Source organism: Callorhinchus milii, unplaced genomic scaffold, assembly GCF_018977255.1.
Source record: "Callorhinchus milii isolate IMCB2004 unplaced genomic scaffold, IMCB_Cmil_1.0 Scaffold1, whole genome shotgun sequence".
Taxonomy (NCBI): Eukaryota; Metazoa; Chordata; class Chondrichthyes; order Chimaeriformes; family Callorhinchidae; genus Callorhinchus; species Callorhinchus milii.
Genome location: NW_024704742.1, coordinates 101,141,321 through 101,162,896, shown reverse-complemented (window position 1 = coordinate 101,162,896; position 21,576 = coordinate 101,141,321). Strand labels below are relative to the sequence as shown.

At 39.4% G+C, this 21,576-nt stretch overlaps 1 non-coding gene across 1 annotated transcript; it reads left to right on the top strand.

Annotated features, from left to right (window-relative positions):
- Positions 1-16,849: 16,849 nt before the first annotated feature.
- On the top strand, positions 16,850-16,921 carry trnav-aac. The gene has a single exon. It is a non-coding gene; the product is annotated as a tRNA-Val (tRNA).
- Positions 16,922-21,576: the final 4,655 nt, after the last annotated feature.

Here is a 21,576-nt window from a genome sequence, read left to right as displayed (position 1 = left end):
CTAACCACTTCCCTAAAGGAGTAGCATTTTAGAGCATCTAGAATTTGGCAAAATGTTAAAGACAATCTTAATCTTTTTAGAAGCACAGAAATCACTTCAAAGTTAAAACTGAATACAACAATTTGCCAAATGTTCTGAAATTCTATGTCAATAGAGTAAATCAAGACTGATGTGGAAATTCCCCACCGTGGCTCTTATTTCCTAACATTTTGTTTTGGAGAAATGCTGTGTTGCAGCAACTGTGTTTAAAATTAAAAAAAAGAATAAAAGCAACTTGTAATAGTGAGGTTCTGAAGCATTTGTGCAGAACCACAGATACAGGATCTAAATGATAATGACTTCAAACAGCATATCATTATTTAGAAATCTGGGAAAAACATCATGCCGACTTATAGGAACTCCACTCCCATGAGGTTTATTTTTGGAACTGTTTCCCGCATGTCAGGCTGAAGTTCATTTGGTTACTGGAAGCATTGCTCACTCAGGCTTAGCCCTGTATGTAGTTATAACTGAATAGCAGCGCGCTTGCACCATGGATATGGGGTATATTGGAAGCACATTCTGGCTTCTGGGGCAAGCATGCACGGCTACCTGGCATCCCAGAAATTCCTGGAAACACTCCTAAGAACAGTGTCTGACTTCCTGCCTGCACTGGTGCAGCCTGGTTCTTTAACCAGCAGTAAGCTTCCAGCCCAGGAGTGCTGATCAATGGTTATTGTTATTATGTGACCTGTTTTCACACAGAGTGATTGCATAGACTCAAACCACTGCATTAGAACGGCCATTGACTGCATTAGTTTCCATATAGAATGATTCTAGATATGAAGGACTGTGTTCCAGTTTACAATTAAGCTATGAATTGTTTGCATGCAGTTTAGGACAGGTGAAGTAGATATGGAAGATTAAAGAAAAATGGTAACATTTTACATTTTTTGATCAGCACTGAAAACATTTGACAAATGGAACAATCATGAGGATTTTGAAAGGAAGTCAGAAGTTGTCATGGGAAAGATACCAGTGAAATTACCAATATGTGCTTGGACCAAGGTTGGTAAATTTGCTGAACAAGACCCATTAAAGATGTTGCTTCAGCCCTTTAGTTGATCCTCATTGAAAATAATTGAAAATAATCTCTAATTTTAGTAAAAATGTAGGCGACATGAAATGCAACTACCTGGATGGTGGACGGCGAACTGGATAGTTCTTGGTCTTCTTTCTCCTAACAAGTTCTTATGTTCTTATGTATCTACACAAATAAGGGTAGAATTGCTATTGTAACATAATCCTTGTTTTGTTTCGCTGCTAACTACATGTCATGGTTTGTTTTGCTTTGCGCAAACAACAACAACAAGATTACATTTGTATAGCGCCTTTCACGTCAGGAGGCCATCCCAAGGCGCTGGACAGAGTACAGCATTTCAGACTTATACTTAAGACACAATTAAGGAAGAATGGATTGCAAGAAAAACCTACTTCCATTAATTAAGTTGTTGTTTGCTTGCAATGCACTTGCTTTAATGGATTTTGCTACCACACATTTGCCCCTTATGAACTCTCCATGCTGCTTGTATACGTGTCCAACCAGGTGATAATGGTTCGTGAGCTGGTGTATACTGTTCCTCTGCTGACTCAGAATTTCTGCTCAGTTTTGCTTGTTCTGCTCAGAGAACAGATGGCATGTTGTCAGGCCAAATGGACACAGATCCATTTGTTTTTCTGCTCTGCCACTGCCACATTACCACTGTGTGCATTATTATACACTTGAGCACAATCACTGTCCATTCAATGTTTACATGACGTGGTGTGAAATTAATACCTTGGGATGTTTAGCATGTGGTTTCAATGTAGTGATCTGTAATCTATTGAAAGTGCCAAAGGCAGAATATCCCTTCCTCCCTCTTCCTCTCTCCCACTTTATGTTGATGTGCATAAAGCCACGCAATGCATTCGACTACTCTCCTGAGGGTTGTGTCATTGCACTGTGGGTCACAGCTTTACTCTGAGGCCTTCAATTCATGGTTGCGGCGTTGGGGTGGGGGTAGCATGTTGGGGAGATGTGGATATAGTCTGATATCGACAAAAAGATAACAAATTTGAAATCAATACATCCTGAATTAATCATGCAAATTTCAAATTAAATTCCTCACTCACGTGTTCGCAGAATAGCAGTTCGAATTAATCCTTATGTTCTAATGTTGCCCTAATGGCTGTATATTGACATTTGAGAGCAGCAGGGGAAAAGACTGAATCTGATCTTCCTTCGCACTCATGTTCTGGAATATAATATTAAATTGGACTCTCCGTAGTTTAATATATAAAACTTTGCTATTTATTTAATATTTTTTCCTCAGAGTATTACTCCACAGACCTCCTTTCATTGCTCTGAAATCAGTTCTCTATAGTACATTGGGTTAACTATCTTTTGCTTTCGCATTTGCCAAACTATCACTTGCTAACTTCATTTTTATTTCTTCTCACTTCCTTTCAAAATCAAACAAAGTTGTTTTTCTTATCTTCCATTCAATATCCGACGTCATTTGTGTTAGACACTGCCCCAGTTCGAACCACTCTCACTTCTGAGCCAGAAGGTTGAAAGTTCACATCTTTGAGACTTTGAATTCACATACTCTTGGCTGACACTCCAGTGCAGAATTGGGGGTGTGCTGGATTCTTGTTATTTGGATGAAACATTAAATCCAGGTCCTATCTGCCTGTTTAGGGGACATTAATGATCCCATGACGCTACTCAAAAGAGAAGAGAATTTCTCCTGATGTGTTGGCCAACAAAACCCTAGATAATAATTGATAATTCACTTCATGGACATCCCCAGTCCTTGCCGGAATGTACTGGCTGCCTATCCCAGAGAGGATCGATTTCAAGATCCTCACCCTAGTATTCAAATCCCTCCACTCCTCTGCACCCCCCTACCTCTCTGACCTCCTCTCTCCTCAAAACAGTACCTATTGCCTTCAATCCTCCGGGTCTGGCCTCCTCCTCGTCCCCCGAGTCGTCCGCTCCACCCTCGGTGGCCGTGCCTTTAGCCACTATGCCCCGAGGCTCTGGAACTCCCTTCCTCACTCCCTTCGCCTCGCTCCATCCCTTCCCATTTTCAGGTCTCTGCTGAAGACCTTTCTTTTCGAAAGACTTTTCTGGCTCGGTCCCGGTATCCGTTACTGTGAAGCGCTCTGAAACGCTGTCCGGCGTGGAGGGTGCTATATAAATCCAAATTCTTATTGTTGTTCATGATTGATTGTGGGACATTGCTACTAACTTTGGAAGTCTCTAACTCAATCCCTCCTCCCCTCTTTTAGATCATGACTGAAGACCTTCCTCTTTGACCGTAATTACCGTCACATCGTCTCTCCCCCAGCCCGGCGTCCAGTTCCACCACTGTTAAGTGCTCCGAGAGGCTGCCCCGCGTGATGGGCGCTAAATTAATGCAAGTTGTTGTTATTGCTATATACAAATTAGCTGCCATTAAGAAGCAATCTTGTCTTATCTATGTATTTATTTTTTAAAATCCTCAGTCTTGTTCCACTTTAATTCAGCCTAATTAAATTTGTCCATAAGTAGTTTTTAGTTTTCCAAGTGAACTCATTCTTGCTCAAGATAATCTGTTAATGTATTGCTTTTGTTCAGATAGGCCAAAGAAATTCTCAATTATTATTTTCTTACCTTTATGTCACCAAGTTCCGACCAAATTCCCCTTGATTTCTCTAATCACATTGCATGTTAAAGTAATCTAATTTCAACAGCATAAACATATCAAACATTCAATTTCCAGTATCTCTGTAAGCAAATAATCAGTCTTCTGCATTAAATCCAATAATCCTCAAATCCTTAATTTTTCTCTCTAACTCCCTCAAACAGTTAATCACCATTTTTAATGTACATAATGTATCAACAGTGTTGCAACCGGTTAGCAAATAGCTCAAGGTTACAAATTGTGATATATTAACTGTTGCTTGTAATATATTTCTTACAACGCGGTGACGGAGTGAGTGATGCTCACTCACAGTTCAGAATATAATTTTTAGCTTGTCACTTCTGTCTGCTATCCAGGGCTAGAAAGTACATCTGTGCTATCATTAGGGCCTGGAATTTACCATGTTCTTGGACTTAAAACCACTGTTTTAAGATTGTGCAGAAATTTGGGAAACAGTCTTTAATTTGGTCTTTGTGTTGGAGTTGATTGTATTTGGTTCCTTCTACAAAATGTGAAAAAACAACTTCTAAAGTGAAAAGAAATTTCAAAATCCACCACCACAAACCCCGAACACCACCCCTTACATTTCCCCCCCACCCTCAAGTTCGGGACAAAGTCTGAATATAATGGAAGCCTGGTAATAATCTTCTTCTTCGTATGGCAAAAGTGGTGATTATCAATGTTCAAATAGCCAAGTCCAATTGTTGAGCCAGTGGGAGGGTTTGGACGTGGCATGGTGTATGTCTGAGATGCAGCTGGCAAACAATTGTACAATGCTGTACTGCTGTACAATGTGGTCCATAGTTTCTGGCTGATGTCCACAATCAAGTGCTCTGAGACGCCATCTGGCATGGAGGGCGCTATATAAATCCAAGTTGTTCTTGTTGTATATAGTGCGTTGTCTCTCACCTTCACACATCGCAATCTTAACCCCAATATTCTAAATGGCCTCATTTTAAGCTTCAGAAGTTGTACTGACTTAATTTATTTTTGTTATAATTTTTTTCAGTGATAAAGCAATAATTCAAAATGACTCAATGCAACTTGAATGGATTCTTCAACTCTATCATGTTTTATTACTTTATTTAATTTTCATATTTCATTTATAGCTGATAGCTATGAGAGGACTAATTGTCTCACATGTTGTCTGGAATTTAACATTTTTATATTTAAATCAGTTTAATTAGTAGCAGAAAGCAACCAATTACAACAGGTAAAACACAACCTTCAATGACTCGTACAATAAAGATATGTGCTAAAGACTATAAGCTACAATTATGGTTTGTGAAGTCATGGGTTTGGTTAATGCAGCTAGTAGTGCATGCAGCAGAATAAGTCATTGTTACAAATGAATGAATGAACTCTTTAGTCTTCAAAACTGCTCCAGATAGATCTGCCAAACATCTTTGAACCAGTGCCCAAACTTTGTTTCCTATCCCTTACTTCTACTGTCTAAAATACTCCAGAGATGCTCCTGTTCCAACTGCAATCTCGGAAACATACATTGAGGTAACTAATTTTACATATTACAATGCCCTAAAAACTCTTTCCAAGCATTTAAATGTATTTTAAAAATCCTGTCCATCCATTAAGCACTACTCCTCTTTATATGATATTCCACACTCCATTCTCATCATCCAGACCCAATTTCAACTGTAATATTTGCAAACACCAAATAAGATTCTGGATCAACATTCCAGTCTTTTCTTGATGGCTGTTAGATCAATCACTAGGCTTGTCCTTACAGATGTCCCAAAAGATTGTAAGATGTGGAATTTATTTCTTACATTCAATCTTGCATCAATTATGCCCTTGTAGAGACAATATCTAGACATATGTTGTTATATGTTAGGTACCCTCAAAGTAGGTTAAAGCAATTTTTGCATACATTTGGCAGATGTGGGTCCACTGATATTCTAAAGTATATGTGGTCTTGTGGTGGGGTATGACTTCATCTAAATCGTTTGGGTCTTATGGGGAGGGGTACGAGTCATATCTAATTCATGGATTGGTAGTGGTGGAGTGGTGGAGTGTACTTGAGCAGAAATGTTTTTGCTGGATCATCCTAAGCAGAAGATAAAACATATAGGTAGGTAGGTGGGTGGGTAAGTAGAGTGGCAAACATTTGCAATAGATGACAAAGCAAAAAAACAGCTATGACATTGAGGTTATTAAAATGTAGATACTATGATGGAATGTTTCCCTCCCGCCTTTCAAGATATGCCTCAAAACATACATTTTTGACCACACTTTTAGTCATTGTTCCCCTCCTCAAACCCCTTCACTTTCTCTTTTTAGCTCCAGCGAACATTGTTAACTGCTTTGGGATGTCCCCATGTGTGAAAGGTGCTACACAAGTGTTAATTGTATTGCATTGTAATTGTATTATACTTAAATCTTGATTTCCATTAATTGTAACACATAACACTTTGGGTGATGTCAGCCACTGGTGAGATTACCCCCATTATGATTACATAAAAGGTCCTATACGTCACGGAATTAGAATTTCAGCCCATGAATGTACTGGACAGATGAACTTTAATGGGTCAAATTTACACACCACTGACATTTCTTGCAATGTTATGTTAGTTAGATTTTTGCTTCGAAAATTAAAGATAGTTATACTATTTAAAAAGCTTTACTTGTGTGATTCTTTGTTGGGCCTGTTCTATGTGTAAAACCTGCAGCACAATTCTGTTGTTAAATAATTAAATACCAAATAGTTGAACTCCCAGACTGTACTGTACAGAGTGGAAACGTTGGGGTCCTTTTATTGAATGAAAAAGGGCTTGATTTATTCACAGTACATCAGCAAACAGCACAGACTCAGATTTAAACTGGCAAGTGCTGTTCCTGCAGCTCTATTCATTACATTCAGAGGGTAATTAATGGTTGGAACAGGTTGCCAGGAGGGTTTCTTGAGGTCAGAAAACTGGACTCATTTAAAAAGCAGCTTGAAGCAGTGATGGAGGTTGATACGGTGGGTATTCTGGAGGGATGAGATTAGATAGGCCAAAGTTATCCAAATCAATTTTTTAAAATTTGTGACATCATCAGAGCTGCACACACTCTTTTGCATTCAGGCATTCTGCAAACCTCTGCATCTCCCCAGCATCTTCGTTGTGTGTGACACTTCACTTTCTCTCCTATCTTTTTGCTCTCTTTTACCTCTGAGTATAACACACGCTCACACTTGTTTCCCCCACTATCCACTCAAGCTTGTCTCTCCCTCCCTTGCCTCTTAACAACAACAATAAATTTCCACCGAGTCTGGCCTCCTTCTTGTCCCCTGAGTCCTCCGCTCCACCCTCAGCGGCCGTGCCTTCAGCCACTATGCCCTGAGGCTCTGGAACTCCCTTCCTCACTCCCTTCGCCTCGCCCCCTCTCTTCCTATTTTCAGGTCCCGGCTGAAGACCTTTCTTTTCGACCACGCCTTTGGTCACCTTCCTCCCCCTCCCCCTGGCTCGGCCCCAGGATCCATTACTGTGAAGCGCTTTGAGACGCCGTCAGGTGTAGAGGGCACTATATAAATCCAAGTTGTTGTTGTAAATTAAATTATTATTATTTATAAATTTGTATAGCACCTTTCACGTCAAGAGGATGATCCAAGGTGCTGAATAGTCAGAGATCTGCACCCGAGCTCGTGGTTGGGATCAGGAGGGATGGAGGAAGGGGAGGGTTAGCAGGGTGACCGAAGGCATGGTCGAAGAGGATTTTCTTGAGAAGGGTCTTGAAAGAGACAAGGGAGGAGCTGAGGTGGAGCGACTGTGTGATGGAGTTCCAGAGGATGGAGGCAGAGAGGCTGAAGGTCCCCCTGCCAATGGTGGGGCAGCCGAGGTGGGGGATGTGAAGCAAGCCGGAGCCCGCTGAGCAGAGGGAGCTGACAGGTTGGTTGGTAGGGGGTTAGGAGGTCACAGAGATTCTCACTCACTTACACTTGTTCCCCTCCTACCCAGGGCACTGGCCGAGCAAAAGACAGAGTGGAAAGAGGACTAGAAATGTGGCTTTATAAAAAGAACAGAGAGAAAGAGGTATAAAAAGAGGAATGGAGATAAAGGGGAAAAGCTTCTAGGATGACACTTTCCATTAAGAATCCAGAACAATATAAATTCTCACTTAGAAAAATATGGTTTAATAAAGGACAGTCAACACAGATTTGCTAAAAGCAGATCGTGTCTGACAAATCTAATAGAATTTTTTGATGAAGTGACTGAGAGAGTGGATGAAGGTACTGCGGTAGACATAGTTTATCTAGATTTTCAAAAGGCAAAGTGCCACATAAGAGACTTATAAATAAAATAGAAGCCCACGGTATTAAAAGGACTGTGGCAACATGTATCCAGAACTGGCTCGGAGACAGAAATCAAAGAGTGGTAGTAAACAGATGCTTTTCTGACTGGAGGGAGGTGTGTAGTAGTGTCCCTCAGGGGTCGGTATTGGGACCACTGCTCTTTCTGATCTATATTAATGATCTGGACCTGGATATAGGGAGCACAATTTCCAAATTTGCAGAGGATACTAAACTAGGAAATGTAGTTAATGGTGAGGAGGATAGCACCAGACTCCAAGAGGACTTAGACAGATTGGTAAAATGGTCAGAAATGTGGCAGATGAGGTTTAATGTGGAGAAATGCGAAGTGTTGCATTTTGGTAGGAAGAATGAGGAGAGGCAATATAAGCTACATGGTACAATCTTAAAAGGGGCAAATGAACAGAGATACCTGCGGGTCCACATAAACAAATCTCTGAAAGTGGCAGGACAGGTAGATAAAGTTGTTAAAAAANGCTTACGGGATACTAGGCTTTATAAACAGGGGCATGGAATTCAAAAGTCAGGAGGTTATGTTGAATAATAATAATACTTGCATTTGATATAGCGCTTGTCATGTCTTCTCGACGTCTCAAAGCGCTTCACAGAATATGCTGTAAAGTGAATTAACTGTAAATTTGTGGGAGAAACCCGGCAGCCAATTGTGCACAGCAATGTCCCACAAACAGTCGTGGATTGAAAATGACCAATTTATTATTGCTTTTTTTNGGAGGGATTATTATGAGGTGTGTGGAGTAAGAAAACTTGCCCAAGGTTTCGCCTGCCTGGAATTGAACCCAGGTGTCTCGCTTGCAAGGTGAGTGCTCTAACCACTGAGCTACAGGACTCCATAAATATTTATAAAATGCTGGTTAGGCCTCAGTTGGAATACTGCGTTCGTTCTGGGCACCGCACTTTAGGAAAAATGTTAGGGCATTGGAAAGGGTGCAATGGAGGTTTACCAGGATGGTACCAGGAATGAAGGACCTTAGTTATGAGGAGAGGTTAGCAAAACTAGGATTATTCTCCCCAGAGCAGAGAAGATTAAGAGGGAATTTAATAGAGATTTTCAAGATCATGAGAGGATTTGATAGGTTGAAATGTGAAAAATTGTTTCCACTGGAATGCGGCTCAGTAACCCGAGGACACCAATTTAAGTTATTTTTTGAAAGAAACAGAGTTAGGAAAAATGTTTTCATCCAGCGAGTTATTTCGATCTAGAATCCATTACCTGAAAGGATAGTGGAAGCCAATTCAATAACAACTTTTAAGAGAGAAGTAGATGGGTATTTGGGGAGAACAAGATTGCAGGGCTATGGAGAGAAACAACAACAACAAGATTCCGTTTATAGAGCGTCTTTCACATCGGGAGGACGTCCCAAGGCGCTGCACAGTTGGGTCAGGACCCGAGCAGGCCAGTGGGATTGAATTGGATTACTCTTTTCGGAGCCGGCGCAGACATGATGGGCCGAATGGCCTCTTTCTGTGCTATATGATTCTATGATTCTAAGAAGAGAAAACAAAGCAAAGAGGCTAAGTATTTTTACTTCAAATAATTGACTGCTAAATTGGGCATTCGGTGCATAAATCACTGTAATATTTAATATTATCATTTGGTAAACAATAATTATCTTTAACATAAGGAATTCAGTAATGATAAAATAAATGGTGTGTTCAATAATTAATTTCTGGATTACAAGCAGGAATAGCAGCAGATTTTTTTAATTTAGTCTATGTTAGTACAATACAATACAAAATTACAATCGTAAAGCGCCTTTCAGGTCGGGAGGACGTCCCAAGGCGCTAACAGTCAGGGATTGGGATCTGAGCTGGGTTGGGATCAGGGAGGGTGGAGAACAGGGAGGGTGGGGGTAGGACCAAAGGCACAAAATCATCATGTCTGGCTACTCTTCTTTGGACTAACTCCACTGTCCCAATGTTCTTTGAAGGCAAGATGCCGGAAACAGCATAAACTACTCCAGATATCATCTGACCAGTGAAAGAAAGAAGTTTAGAACATCTTTTTTCAATTCAAGGCTCATCTTAGTATTCAATTGCATTGTATGACAGCAGCTTCACATTGGACAGAAAGCTTTGGTGAACGATTTTTCAATCATTTCCTCCCACCTCCCCAGTTGTTAAACTATTAAATATGATCAATAGATAAGCTGCCCCAAAACAAGCTGAATTTCAAACTCTGCTCTGGAAAGGTCAACCACAATGGATCAGGAACATTGGTCTTCCAGGAGATTTCCCAATGTTATAACTCTGATCCTTCTCAATAAATGTATAAAAGTAAAAGGAACAATATCTCAGGGAAATTACGATTTCAAATGATTTGTTGGGCTAGTGATAATCTTTCATGAATCAACAAACTGTGCGATTTGCACTATGATGTAATGCAAACTTTTGTGTTGTACAAGACTTCACTGCAACCGTGTATTTATTTAAAAGCAATCTTTCGCTTCACATTTGGTGAAGGTGTTTGATTGTAAATTAATTCCATTAAATGAATTTACTCTACCAATAACATTCACATAGCCCTTATAAATTCATTTAGAAATGTACCGCCATTTCTTCATTGGTGCCAAGTTTCAAGATTTTAATTTGAGTTCAGGAGCTAAAGAGAATTGTCATGTTGTGTCTCACTGAAAGTTTACTGAACTTGCTGTACTGTAACTGCACAGCACTTACCTTGACAACGGTAGATTTGTACATGGAAAGTCTTTATTAATGATTAACTGTTAGATTTAGTCAACCAAATCTGCTTTGATCCAGAAGTCCACTGCTTTCCAAAAGACATTGCCCTATTTGGAGAATTGCAATATTGAACTATATTAGTAGTCAATAAATATGGTAAATAATAAATTCAGAAAGTGGGATTCTGTTTAGAATTTCTGGACAGTGAAAGTGTTACAGATGACCACACTTGTGAGATATCTCTCTGTCTTTAGGCAGTCTGGCTGGAACACAAGATAGAGACACTCCCATACATAAGGGAGTGGGAGCGATATCCGGATGATTTAGTCCGGTGGGTAGTCAAACCGCATTGAAAGGGAGAGGAATAGGAAAATAAGTGGATTACAACAATAACAACAACAAAATGACATTTGCAAAGCGCCTTTCACATCGGGAGAATGTCGCAAGGCCCTGAGGATTAGGATCCAAGCTTGGAGAGTGTATGAGAGTTTTGACGGCCTGAGGGGTGAGGCATTGGTGGAGTCGAGCAATGTTGTGGAGGTGGGGGAAGGCAATCGAGGGTCAAACAAGATGCCCAGGTTCCAGAGGTTCAGTGGGCATTCATGGATACTGATGCTGCCAGTGCCTGAGGTGAGGAGGTACTGGCGCGAACCAATCAGGAGGGCCTCAGTCATGCTGACATTCAGCTGTAGAAAGTTATCTTTCATCCAGGACGATGTATGACAGACAGTCTTGTCAGGACATCAGTTGTCCTGGAAATCAGGGCGGAGGCAGAGAATTAGAGTTGGGTGTCATCCGTGTACATGTGGAAGTTGACCCCATATCTGCAGATGATGCCACCAATGGGAACATGTAGAGGTTGAAGAGGAGGGTACCAAGGACTGGAGAAGGTATGAGAGATATCAAGGACAGAACCTTGAAGGTTGAGGTGAGAATAGAGGCGGTGGAGGATGGTGTTGTCCATGGTCGAACAGATGGTCACAGATGGATGTCGTTTGTCACCTTGACCAGAGCAGTTTCTGTGCTGTGAGCAGCTCGGAAACCCGATTGAAGGAGTCCGTGAATGGAGTGAGGAGAGAAATGAGTGAAGCTGGGAAGCAACAACTCTTTCAAGAGAGTAATTGTAATTAGAGATTAATTTCTTAGAGGTAAAGAGGGAATTTTTTGCAGGCAAGTTGGAGGGACCAGGATGGTATATTGGCTCCCAGAGCTAGGTTACGAAATCTCTCGAAGCAGCTAGAATAGAACTTAGATGGGAGGGTGCACAGCCAGTGATCATGATCTATGTGGGAACCAACAATATAGAGCTATATGAAAGGGAGGTTCTGTTAAGTATCAGAAATTAGGCAGTGAATTAAAGGACGGGATCTCAAGTGTGATAGTCTCTTGTTTACTGTTTTAGCCACGTGCTAACCAGCAGAAAAAGGAGGTGAGCTGAAGGAACTGAAGCTATGTCTGAAAGAATGATGCAGGAGTGAGGCGTCCTATTTCATGGGACACTGATATCAGCTCTGGGACAGAAGGGAACTGTACCAAAGAGGACAGACTCCATCTGCACGTAACTGGGACAAACAGTCCCTTGGTGGCAAGTTGGTGGGGGGCAGGGGAATGCCAAATAGAAAAATAACTTTAACATAAACATGGAAAGAGTAAAAGCGAGAAGAGGTTAGTAGAATATAATCCTGGAAGTAGAATAATTGTGGAGTCCTGTAGCTCAGTGATTAGAGCATTCGCTTTGCAAGTGAGAGACCTGAGTTCAATTCCAGGCAGAGGGCGAAACCTTGGGCAAGTTTCCTTACTCCACACGCCTAATAATAATCCCTCCAAAAAACAAAACAATAATAAATTGGTCATTTTCAATCTATGACTGTTTGTGGGACATTGCTGTGCGCAATTGGCTGCCGCGTTCGCCCAGAAATATACAGTCAATTCACTTTATGGGACGTGAAAAGCGCTATATCAAATGCAAGGATTATTATTATTATTATAAACGTTCAGAGAACAGAAATAATTAAAAATGTAAATCATAAAATACTAGCTAAAATAACGAGAATAGTGAAAGGAGCCTAATAAATTGCCAATGTTTCATTAGACCTAACAAGAAGGGAGAACTCAAGGCTACAGTTAAAAGTGAGGAAATAGATATAGTTGCAGTAACGGCAATGTGATTATTAGAAATTAGGTTATTTGGAAATATATTGTAGCAAAGGGGATAGGATAGCAGTGTCGACAAGAGATATCGTAATGGTATTGGAAAGTAAAGATATAAATAAAGAAAGGGTAAAGACACAATACATTTGGATACAGATAAAACATAAGAAAGGATTAACTACTCCATAAGGAGTGGACTACAGTTGAAAAGAAATACTCAGATAAATAGCAGAGATATTCAAAAATGGTAAAAAAAATATAATTGTGAGGGATTTCAATTATCCTCCATAGCTTTTCAAAGAAAAAGAGTTGGAAGTGAGAAGGGAATGGAGTTTTTGAACTGTGTGCAGGATTTGTTTCTGTGCCAATGTGTAGAATTTTCAATAAGAGTGGAAGCACTCGATTCAGTTATGGGCAATGAGCCAGAGCAAGTAAGGGATTTAAAAATAGGAGAAGCCCTTGGGGATACTGGTCATAACATGGTAAGATTTAAGGTAATGATAGAGAAGGAGAAAGACTCAGGTACTGGGCTAGAAAAATCTAACCACAATGGAATGAGGAATGAATTAGCCGAGGTAAACTAGAATGAACATTTGTAAATAAAGACCATGGAACATGGAAGTTAAATGCAATTTAGAATGTAATACCCATTTAAAAAGAAACAGCATACAATGTTATACTATTTTATTGAATGAATTGGAATTCCCATAAAACAATAAAGACTGAGTTTATGGGATCATAATCACCAGTGATAGTTATCACAACAAATTCTCATTTTTCATCCCTATTTTTCTAGTGTGGTTGCATTAAAGGGGTTCGGTTGATCATTTTAAAATATGTAAATAATAATAATCACTGCAGAGCACAGTACTTGTCAGCAATGATTGCTCTATATATTGTGGCTTTGGCTTGCAGGGTTCAGGACATGTTTACACCTTGAAGTCTATCTTGGATTACTGCGGTCCCGTTTGCCTGCCTGCGTTTGTCAGACATGACACCTCAGAGAGACCTGGCCTATCTCCTTCACACGCCAGATATGTTTTATCAATCTCAAAAGGACAAATGGCTGAGTAAATCCTCAGGTCCCTTTAAAATATGTACAGAAAGCAACAGAGCTATAAAAAAAAGTAATGGTGTTTAAAGACCATAAAATATTTCAGCATGATTTGTGCCCTATCCTGCTGTTTCATCTAGAGAATTTACAACACGCTGGCTGTTGAGCTTTGGGAAGACCCATTAAGCGAGAGACCTGAGTTCAATTCCAGGCAGGGCGAAACCTTGGGCAAGTTTCCTTACTCCACACGCCTAATAATAATCCCTCCAAAAACCCAAAACAATAATAAATTGGTCATTTTCAATCTACGACTGTTTGTGGGACATTGCTGTGCGCAATTGGCTGCCGCGTTTGCCCACAAATATACAGTCAATTCACTTTACAGTGTGTTCTGTGAAGCGCTTTGGGACGTCCTCCTGACGTGAAAAGCGCTATATCAAATGCAAGGATTATTATTATTATTACCCAAACGAACCCTCAATATAACCATGCTCTGTATTGACTGAGGCATCTGCTACTGTGAAACTGAATGCTGTCTCAGTGCTGCTACAGCAAGGCTCAAAGGAGCTCTGAGTGGCAACAGACAGAAGCTGCATGTGGTTCTTTCTTAACAAAGGAGCACACTGACTGGAGAACCAACCTACTCCTCTGTGTTCTTAATATTATTAATATCATGTCATTAATACTGAGAAAAATCATCATGTCAATCTGTTTGGGGGTACACAACTGTTTGCTAAATAATTTGATACACTATTACTACTTGTTAAATTGCCGATTTAATCATCCATTCCTATTTGCTCTGTTAAAGAGACTTTAGAAAGCTGAGTAATATCAAGGTAACTGTTTTATTCTGGTTTTAGTAAGCTTTCTTGATATTAAATAAAGGATGGGATAAGTTCCAGTGTTATGTAACATGCCTTAGGTCTGAGACAATGTTTAGAAACTGGGACAGCTTTACTATTAACATTTATGGTGCCATCCAAACTGTTCAGTGTGTTGCAATGTTACAAGACACTGCAGCCCATAAAGTAATTCTGTCTGGACCCTGTTGAAACAGTTTCTTGGGGCAATAGCACTAAACATGATTTGTTGGCTTTCATCTTTCACTGTTATGTTGAAATAGGTGCCTTTTATTTATCAAACTTTATTAACCATAGAGCAGTATGAATATATAAGATGAATTCACATTCTTCATTCAATGTTTGAGTTTTGAAATAAGGACAGCTGAATCAGTGCATTGACTTAGCTTTGGTTTGAGTCATTTCGCAATCTGGATGTTTTAAGCTTAAAAAANGTTTTCAAAATGCTACATAAATATTTACTGGTACCTCAAGTATATTCATTGCAGTATATTCCAGCGTCTTGGGATGTCGTCCCAACATGAAAGGCGTTATACAAATGTAATTTTGTTGTTGCTTTGTTGTTATTAAACCAGGGTTCACTCAATAATGTTGCTATTTTAACCTTCTGTCTGCATTTCTGTAGAGCATATTCTACACACTTCAAACATTGACACTGAAGTTACTTGGTTTTTACGTCATGTCGTTTATGAAGAGAAACAAAATCTTCATTAATAACCAAGACAGCTATCTGTAGTGAAATTTCTCTTTGAGAAAGCAGAGAGTGGTAGTGAACAGTTGTCTTTCTGACTGGAGGGAAGTGTGCAGTGGTGTCCCCCAGGGATCAGTATTGGGACCACCGCTGTTTTTGATCTATATAAATGACCTGGACTTGGGTATAGGGAGTACAAGTTCCAAGTTTGCAGATGATACTAAGCTAGGAAAAGTAGTAAACAATGAGGAGGATAGTAGCAGACTGCAAGGAGACATAGACAGACTGGTAAAATGGGCAGACATGTTGCAGATGAAGATTAAGAAATACAAAATGATGCAGTTTGTGAGGAAGAATGAGAAGAGGCAATATAAGCTGATGGTACAATCTTAAAGGGGTGAAGGAACAGAGAGACCTGGGGTTTCATATAAGTAAATCTTTGAAGGTGGCAGGACAGGTAGATAAAGATGTTAAAAAAGCATTTGGGATACTAGGCTTTATAAATAGGGGCATAGAATACAAAAGTCAGGAAGTTATGATGAACCTTTATAAAACACTGGTTAGGCCTCAGCTAGAGACTGTGTTCAGTTCTGGGCACCACACTTTAGGAAGGATGTCAAGGTATTGGAGAGGGTGCAAAGTAGATTTACTAGGAAGGTACCAGGAATGAGGGACTTCAGTTATCAGGAGAGGCTAGGGAGCTAAGATTATTCTCCTTGGAGCAGAGAAGGTCTAAATTATGAGGGGATTCAACAGGGTGAACAAGGAGAAACTATTTCCACTGGGAGTACCTCGGTAATCCAATGTCACCAATTTAAAATAGTTGTTAAAAGAAACAGAGGGGAGGTGAAGATAAAAAATTTTACACAGCGAGTTGTTCGGATCTGGAACGCATTGCCTGAAAGAGTAGTGGAAGCCGATTCAATAATAACTTTTATGAGAGAAGTACATAATTATTTGGGGAGGACAAGTTTGTAGGACTATGGGGTGAGAGCGTGGAGTGGGATTGAATTGGAAGAGCCAGCACAGACCTAGCTAAAATAATTCACCCCTCATCAAATAAAAGTTATCACAAGAGCTGGACGAATATCTAGTGAGGAACAAGAATGTGTATTTTAAATACTGGTAAGGATAAAAAATGCTGGAATTGGGATTGGAATATAATTTTCTGCTGCACCGTGGGAATGTCTTGCCAATGAAAATTGAAGATGCAGGTGTGGGATGTAAGGATGGTTAATATTCTGGAGTGTGGTATGATTTTCCACTGAGAAGAAACTTTGCACAATCTTTAAATGTTACAGCACAGAAGCAGGCTGTTTGCCCCATTAAATCCAAGTTGATATTTTGCTTCATATGAACCACCAAATCTACTCAGGGAGTCCTGTAGCTCAGTGGTTAGAGCACTCGACTAACAAGCGAGAGACCTGGGTTCGATTCCCAGCAGGGCGAAACCTTGGGCAAGTTTCCTTATTCCACATCCCTGATAATAATCCCTCCGGAAAATAAATAAAATAATAAGTTGGTCACTCAATCCACGACTGTTTGTGGGCCACTGCTGTGAGCAATTGGCTGCCAGGTTTTGCCCACAAATATACAGTCAATTCACTTTATATTCTGTGAAGTGCTTTGAGAGGTCTAGAAGACTTGAAAAGTGCTATAGCAAATGCAAGGATTATTATTATTATATTTACCCCCACTCTCCTGACCCCTCTTCATACCCTTTTATATTCCTTTTTTCAAGCACTTACTTACGGTCCTTTCAAAAATGTATTCAATTCCATCTCTACATAGTCAATAAGCCTCAAATAAGTCTTAAAATTGTGCTGATTTATGGAAAATTCTTAAATTGAGTCTCAATTTGAAAGCTGTTTCTTTTCAGACACTGCAGAAAAACAACTTCCAAATTAAGACTTAATTGAAAAAAATTCCACAGTTGTGTGGCATCTTAAATTTTAAGGCAAAATTGTTTTTTATAGGCAAATTGTTGTTTACTAAGTGGGATTTCAGGTTTTTTATAAGCTCATCTTAAATAATGATTTGTGCCAGAGGTTTCTACATTCCCAACACTTTCTGCCTAAAACCTTTTTTCCAACTTCCCTTTAATTCTGTGCCTTCCCATTACTGACTTGCTGACTGGTGAAAAAAATATAGTACTATTTACCCTATCATAACCCATCATAATCTTGAAAATGCCTACTGGGTCAAATTCTCTCAGGAGAAGAAAGTATTTCCTAAAGGGATAAAACTGGATAGTTGGCTAGCTGGATTGCGCAACAGAGTGGAACCGCACACTGTTAGGAACTTTGAACTTTGAAAAATTATACAATCTCAAAAGAATGGGTTGATTTCAACTCTGTAGAGTACCTATAGATGTAAAATGTAATCCCTGTCCCTACATTTCAATGTAGAATCTTTACAATATATTAATGTAAAATAAACTACAAAAGTACTTACCACCTGCTTATGATTTGCACTTGCACCTTTTTCTCATCTTTGCAAACTCTCTTCCCAGTACTCGGTCAGTTCATTTGTTTTTACCTACTTCAGTGCTTTCTCCCAGAGGTTGCATCTTTGCAATCACTCCACCAAAAATATTAAACTTAATAGCATCTTTACTTTATGCATCATCTTAAGGGAAAAACTAAAGGCTTTGCCATTGTAAAATGTTTATGTGTGTACTTCTATGGGGGTAGGGGTGGGGGGGCTTGTTATGTTGTGTGTTGTTAACAACAACAACAACAAATCACATTTGTAGAGCACCTTTCATGTCAGGAGGACGTCCCAAGGAGGTGGAGATATGACGATGTCAATGTTTGTCGATGGCATTTCCAACAGTGGGCATGGAATAAATTTCCAGGAAACAGACATCAAATTTTATCAGACATTGTGTTAGTTTAGCCTCTATGCTCTTTAGAGTTCAAAATAGCTGACCTCAAATCTTGAGTATCACAGACCATGTATTGCTCAGTGAAAGGATAAAAAGGGAACTGGAGGGTGAACAGTTTAACTTATTATGTTACTCAGAAATTGGCCATCAGACTAAACTAACCAGTTGGTATTTCAATAATATAATGTGCATAATAATGGAAAACACTCCAGTATTGATGGCAGTGGTAGGATTGAGGAGGAAGAGAGGTGACAGCAAATCTATAGTTATCAGGACGTTATGGAATACACTTGAGGTGACCCAATGACATTGGTGAGTTTGATCAAGGAAGCTTCATTGTTGGGTTGTGAATTTGAAACTGAACTGAATCGGACTTGAAAGGAAATGATAAGGAAGATGAGCACATAGCTGGCGGAAGGGAACGTTGTTTGAGAAATTAAAAATGGAGAATGATGTTTTTTTAAGAAGGGAAACAGTGACCAGGCTTCTTTAGTAGGGCAACACTTCATGACAATAGTGACAAACTGACTATGTAAAGGGCAACTGGATTTATTTCTGGAGAAAGAAGGGATTGAGAAAGAGAAAATTAAGCGATTGATGCTTATGGTGAGGAAATGGCTTGGTCGGGTGAAAATCAAAAATCTGGTCCTTGATGTACAGTGTTTGAGGGAATGACTGCTCTATTAAAATAGAGTCAAATATTGCTATCTTAAACTGAGATAAGAATGGCACCATTTTCAAGTTAAGTGTTATACCTCCAAAGTCAAGAAGGATGAAGAAATTTACCTGTTTAAATTCAGATGTTATTTATACTGCAAACAGAAACTTCTGGTAACAGAGAGAGTCAGAGTTGCTCCTTTTTTCAGAATAATGGTAGCATCTTCTCTTTCAAGTTGTGCCATAGAATCCACTGAACAAGCAGACAGATTCCCCCAGCACTACATTGGAGCATGTTAGTTAAAATTACAACCCAGGTGTGAGTGGCTCAGCGGTGAGAGTGCTACCAATTAAACCAGGCAGACACCTGATAAGTACTTCAAATAATTTCAAACAGAAATGTATACCAATTACTATCGTTCAAAATAATCATTTATTATTTTAATTTTAAACTATACAACACGTTACCATTATTCAGAATTCATCTACTGGGTGGCATTTTGCACATTAATTCTCCTGAGTCGCTATATAAATGTAAATTTGTATTGCATTGTACACATCTTGCCCAATGTTTGGGCTTGTACCAACCTTCCTCGTAGCTTCTACTTTGCATTAGCAGCATTTGTTTTTGGAGTTGCTGAATAATGTATTGCATTGGGGTTTAAAAGTAATTCTTAATTAACTATGCTACAAAAAGTTTGCAAAATGCAAGTGTCAATTTAATGTTGCTGCAATGGAAAGTTTGCAGGCAGGAAGAAATATCCTCCAATGACAACTGTTAGTCAAGTAGCTAGATACTGATGCATGTTCACACTTGTGCAATGGTGTTTGTTTTTTNATTATTAACTCAAATATGTATTGGTTTTGTTCCTGGGATGAAGAATAGTGGGGTGTCAGCTTACAAGCCAGCAATATGCAATATGCAATTCAAAATGAAATGCATCATTTTGTTAACTAGTTTACTAAATACAGAAAAACTTCCCAGCCACATTGTGCTAATACTTCTATCCCTTTAAACACCAAAGACACTTATCAGAACAGATGTGACCATTAAACACAACAATATCACCACAACTCTGTTTACAAGCCTGCAACATGTCTCATAAGACAACTTGATATGCTTCTTTAAACATGATTTCCTAATGCAAACATTGTACAGGAGAACCATGCCTACAAAGAACTGTTTGTGTTTGGTAAGCAAATTGCTGAAAGTATCTGCCAAGCTAATTATTGTGTTGTCAAACCCACAGCAGTCACATTTGGTGATTTACATAATAAACAAATTTGTGATAAATTGAAAGACAAGCTGGTAAGTAAATATAAAAGATGTGAGGTCCATTGGGCTCCATAAGTTTTAATGAAACAACATGTTGAGGAACAGCACTTCAGTACTTTAAGTCAAACTATACTGTACATAAGACCATTTAATTATCCCTGTAGAAAGGCATCAATGTGATGTATTTAATAACTCTTAACTGGATCATAGCTTTGCCACCAAGACAAATGGCCTTTTGCTGAATATGTTGGCGCAGAGATATTTGTGGAATGACTAAATGTTCGTGCATGATTCCTACGGCTGAACAGATGATTGAATAATTATTATTTCAGAAAATGTTCTGTGCAATTGTCATGGAACACAAGAGAAAATATTATTGTAATGGGGACTTTCTTGACATCTCACTGTGGAGTGAAATTTACAGTGTTTCATAACGCATTCTGCTCTGTCAAAACATACAAAATATACAGTCATTACACTATGCAGTAAATCCTGTGAAGCACTTCAAGATATCTCCTGATGTGAAAGGCAATGTCAAGACATTGATTTGTCTGTGGGTGTGGCTATTAACTCCCCCCCAACTTTCACAATAGTTGGTAAGAAGCTTCTTACATGCATGGCACTTTCTGACCATTGGATTAGAGTGCCAGTGGCAAGATGCAACATATTCCTTGCCTTATTTTGTTGTGTTAAGTTGATACTCTGCTATCCAGGAATTTGCAAATTGACTTTGAGTCTGACCATTGAAGAGCTGGTATTGAAGAGCTGATTCCTTTATCAGGTACCAATGAGCACATCTAATTGTAGCTAATCTGATATTGCAATTCAAATTATTGCTTGTTGAGTTTCACTGTGCAAAAATATACCTTTGCCCTCTAAAAGATAGTTTCAGAGATCTGCAGCATGTTTCTAATTACACCTTATGGTCAATTCAACAAGCTATGGAAATCTAGCATAAAACGTTGCTTTGTTTCAGTTATTCAAGAGTCCCAATGATACATATGTGTATGCAGAAATGTGTACTGACAGACGGAGAGGCAGACAGGCCAAGAGGAAGTTACGATATCAAAGGGGGTTCGGTTATGCAGTGCAATGTCTGTCATGTTGGGATCCTGAGTGTAAATCCAACACAGACTCACTGCACCTCAATACCTTTCAATGCGAATGCCAGCTTTTGTCGCACTAAAGGAGTTTTATTGGCCTCCCCACCCCTTTGCCCCCAGTCCTACATGATTTTGAGTTCCTGCTTCACCACTGAAACATAATACAACAGGTCGAATTGGG